The following is a 4,824-nucleotide window of genomic DNA, read 5'->3' as shown; positions in this document are numbered from 1 at the left end:
TTTGCACCGCGCAGCCAGAGCAGCAAAGCTGCTTCAGCCGCGCGTCAGAACTAACTGGTACAAGCAGCAAAAAGGAAGCAGCAGACGCCATTTTGCTGCTTTTGCTGCGTCCGGTGTGAACGCAGCATTACAGTTCCTAAGTTATTTGCTTTTCTATTTGAGTATGCAAAATAGGCGAGACTTTCCCAAAATGAGGTGGATGGTAACAGGTTAAACTATGCTTTTGTTTAATATAAAGCTTATGATACACAGAAAAATCTCCTGCTCTAACCGTTTGATAGATAATATTTGGGAAGTTTTATTTTTTTCAAAGGAAAGGCAAGATTGAAATGTTGAAGGTTGTTTTGTGATCTTATAACGACTGACTGTCCGCTGTAGAGAAGGCAGGATTGATGTAAATCGACATCTACATGTCAGACTTTTGAAATAACGGTGATCGGCCAGAAACCTGCAGTCGTTGCCCCCCCTGATGTTGAGAAAACACTAAAATATTAGTCTACTAGTTTCATGCCCCAGTTTCAGGAAACAGGTTGGTTCCTGTTTTTATCAGTTAATGTAATATTTTACTTCCCAACAGGACGAGTCTCTGCATATCAGGCCTGTGATTCCTGCGGCCGCTAAGTCGTTTGGAATTAGCTGATTTTGTCAGCAGGTCGTTTGCTGATGGCTGCTGTTCATTAGGAGAACAAAGGAGGAGATGAAACGTTTAACATGGAGGAACTGTTTTCATCAACCTCTAAATTCTCTGAAACAAACCTGCTTTTATTCCTTTTTTTTAAAAAATATCTTAATAAAACAGAAATCTCCTGCAGTGCGATCGCAGAAAACTCCTCGTTTCAGTTCTATGATGCTCCTGATGAAAGTCGAGCATCAAAGGTCGAACAGAATTTGCTATTTCAGTTCGATGGAGTTTCTGGCAGAAATCTCTCCTCATGTCTCCCTGTCTGCAAACAGTTTCTGATGGACCCAATATTTTATTTCTTTACATCAGAACTTTTAAGTAAAATCATTTCATTTAAGGAAACTGTCCCTGCGATGGACCGCCGACCTGTTGGGTGTACCCTCACTGGGAAACAATCTAGAAATAAGTAAAACTTTCTTAAATTAAGTGTATTTACCCTTAATTTGAGTAGGTAAATAAGGTAGTTTGCCAATAGAATTAAAATAAGATAATTAGATAACATGCACTTGAAATAAGGCAATGCAATTGTGTTTTCTTATTTTAAATGTAAAAAGTCTTGTTCCATTGGCAAAATGTCTCTTTTACCTCCTCAATCCAAGAACAAATGCACTTATTTTAAGAAACAATGACTTAGTAAGATTGAAATATTTCCAGCGCTGCCTCTCTTTCTAATATGTGAGGCTAATGATTAAAGGAGGTCAGAGTTTCTACTGTACTGTGAGAAGCTGATATCTTCACCATCTTTTCTGCTGAAAGTGTTTATCTAGAGATGTTTTAACTTCAGTTTAATTCAAAAGACCTGTAAAAAATATATTTATAAAAAGCAATAATGTTTTTTTGCTTCCTGGAAACATTAAAATCCTCCGATGGCGGTAGAGCTTTATGCAGCGGCTGCTGCTGTTAATGAGTTAACAGCGTTTGGAGGAGAGGGAGTTAAAATCTCTGAGAGGTTGGAGCTGCAGAATTCACTGGCTTAAAACTCACCGTTCAGTTTACTGCCATCTTAAACTTTAGGGCCCTGAAATGGGCGGGGCCCGGTTCGGTGTGACCCCCCCCTGCCCCGCCCCAGCCTCATTGCCTCAGTCGCTAAGAAGCAGCTTTAATGGCTGCTGTTGTTTCACACGATGAGCCAATCTGGCATCATAGAGCTGTTAGTAAAACACAGTACCAGCTACCAGCTACCAGCAGCAGTAAAAACTCCTCCTGCGGTTCAGGATCATTACAGACCCCCCCCAGACCCTCCTGTTTATCACAGGATGCGGATGGGATCGGGCTCCAGGGCAGAACGTCTCGTGGTTTCTGACCGCTGCGGCGTGGCCTGGCCTCCCTCTGCAGAGGAGAGAGGCCGCCATCTGGACCCGGAGCTGAGGCGGCGCCATAGAGGACAGAATCAGGACGAGGATCTCCTTTTAGGTTTAGCTTTTTGCTGCTTCTTTCACTCCTTCCATCTGCCCCTCCGTCCCCTCAAAGTCACACCAGAGTGTCTCTTCCTCGCCGGGAGTCGCCCATAATGAGCCCTGCCTGCAGACTGAATGACATCTGACACCACAGTCATTACTGTAATAACCAGCCCAGTTTTTATTATGGTGCATCTGCTCCAATATTACTGAATAACACAGCAGGAAAGCTGCAGCTAAGTTTTCAATCAACACAAATGGTGGAAAACCGTCTGAAAAACTGGAAATGAAGCACCGCTGTGATCTGGATCAGCCGTGAACTTTAGGAAATCTGCAGAGATTTGCTCTGTTATGGAAAGAGGGAGGAATGATGAAGAAGTCTGAACCTAAACTCCTGCTCTGTACCAGTCCTCAGCTAACAACAGCGTTTAGTATTTCAGAACAAACCAAACCAGCTTGATTTCCAGCGGTGTTCTTCATCCTGGGCAACATGACAGAATAAGAAGACATTTTACAGGTTTAGTCTCCTAACGTTCCCAGAGGTCAGAATCAGTCAGACTTCCTTAGATGATTGGCCATCGCTAGGACTGTTTCCCTCCACCATTAAATTGTGCAGATTTCAGTAACGGAAATAAATTCACTGAATGGAACCCCTGAATTTAAAACAAACTTGTTTTTAGATAAAAAGTTTCCCCCTTTTTCAGTTGTTTCAAAAAGTTTATATTTTACAGAGAAGATTTTATTTTTTTTGCCCTTTATGGAGCTAAATTGGTTCAATTTTCCCAAATACATGCGGTTCATACACGCACAGGACAAGATCCACACACACACAACACGATTCACGCAAGTATACAAGATTCATACACGCACAGCACATGATTGGCCAAAGTATTTCCGTTCCATAAACAACCATTCATTAAATCTCAGAGTATCAGTGGTCTGTAAACTTCACTGCATTTGTGTCTAGATTGTTGAGACTCTCCTGATGTGTATTTGTGAAAATTGAGACTGATTTAGTGCCATAGTGAAACACTCCCTCTACTATTCATCTTGAATCATCTCATAACATCACTAAAGAGCTCTAATCCAGCTGTTAGCTGATCAGTGGAACTGAGCTCACCTTTGATTAGAAACTGATTGAAATGGATAAATTAAAAACAAATCCTATAATTCTGTCAGATTCCTTTCGATCCATTAACCTCGGATCTTGGAATTTGGAGTTGTTGAAATGTGGCCCTATTACAACAATAAGGACTAAAATACTTCTCTATGTGGCGTTTTGTTCATAATCAACACCGTCACAACGTTTAGTCTTCTAATCAGTGAAAACAGCTGATTGAATATCACATAAACTCAAACGGACGGCGAAACCATCAAAGTAGAAACGTAGATCAGAGTCCTGCACGGGTCTGAGTTTTCAGAACTGAATCCACCCGAACCCGCAGAGTTCAGAACGACCTGTGACCCGAAATTATCCCCATTTGAAACACGGCCGGGACCAGACCGACCAGTAAATAACGAGGTGCGACCTGACCCATGATCACAGTTTACACACAGCTATTTATGATGACAGAAGCAGTAAAGATCATCGCTTCACGCTCACATCCGGCGTGCGCTAAGCTCACCGATTAATGGCTGTTAATTGGCCAAATTTAGAAAGTTTGCCTTAATGCTTAAAAAAATAAGTTAATAAATAAGAAAATATAAATAAGTTTCATTACTGCTCTAACTCTATTATACCTGCATTTTGTTCATTTACATGCGTGAAGTAATATTGGGTTTTTCTTTAGACCGTAGATCTACGTTTTGTACGGGTACCAGACCCGGCGCAGGACTCTGACATAGATGAGCAGCAGCCATTTTGACCCGACTCGCCCGTGAGTTTGGACCTTCACGATTGTTCTAGTTGATTTTTCCTGCTCAGACGTTGGAACAAGAACCTGAAACACGTTTTATTTCTTTGGGTTTATGGATGAAATCTCTACGGCGACATGGAATAAGTCTCTGCTTGTCTGATCCTCCTTATCTGGAGCGTTTGGTGACACGCTGTAAAGAGCGGCGATGCCTCCATGGCTGCGTGTCACAGAGAGCCATGATGGGCAGGAGAAGCCCGCTGACGGCATCACAAACAGAGCCGGGACGTCTGACGGATGTGGGCTGTGATAATGAGAGGAAGGAGCGGCTCAGTCTGCGTCTGGTTGTCAGTCGGGTTTGATCCTCTGAGGCCTTCGCTCTTTGATATTCAGCACTTTCCTCTCTTTTTTCCACAGCTCAACAGAAACCTCGTCCTTCTTCTCTTGCTGTGTTCTTATTTTTCTGCTGCAGCTTTTCTTTGTCTTGTCTGTTTTCAGCCATCATCTCATACTTGTGTTTCTCTGCTGACTGTCCTTCAGGCTGGATTTTCTCCATTGAAGTCATCGGAGGCGGAGGAGCCTTTTTGTCACCGCTCATCGCTTTTCTCACGCTGGGATTTACATTAGTGAATCTGGTAAGGCCTCTAAAAGCTTAAATTGCCTTTGAGCCTATTAAGGTGTGCTCCTCCTGTGCTCTTAACATGTTGTGTTATTTGTTTGTGCTCCTTCGTTGCTTTTTTTTTTCTATGTCAGGACTTAGAAAAGTTGCAGTGGAAATAATTTCAATGTGCTGGAGGCATTTCTAGGGTTGGATTTAGCAGAGCGGCAGCATGGAGCCTCATTCGGAGCAGTGAGCTCTAAAAGCAGAACCACAGGCAGATCAATACTGCAC

General features: G+C 42.6%; 1 long non-coding RNA gene across 1 annotated transcript in view; it reads left to right on the top strand.

Annotated features, from left to right (window-relative positions):
* The window catches only part of LOC107090942, a 50,390-nt gene extending 45,823 nt beyond the window's left edge, over positions 1–4,567 (top strand). Inside the window, exon 3 of the long non-coding RNA XR_001481505.1 lies at positions 4,473–4,567. This is a non-coding gene — a long non-coding RNA (uncharacterized LOC107090942). The remainder of the gene's footprint in view (positions 1–4,472) is intronic.
* The last annotated feature ends 257 nt before the right edge of the window (positions 4,568–4,824 follow it).

This window comes from Cyprinodon variegatus, unplaced genomic scaffold (assembly GCF_000732505.1).
Source record: "Cyprinodon variegatus isolate N-32 unplaced genomic scaffold, C_variegatus-1.0 Scaffold317, whole genome shotgun sequence".
In the NCBI taxonomy this organism is placed as follows: Eukaryota; Metazoa; Chordata; class Actinopteri; order Cyprinodontiformes; family Cyprinodontidae; genus Cyprinodon; species Cyprinodon variegatus.
Note: the sequence above shows the minus strand (reverse complement) of the source record. Positions and strands in the feature narration are given on the sequence as shown.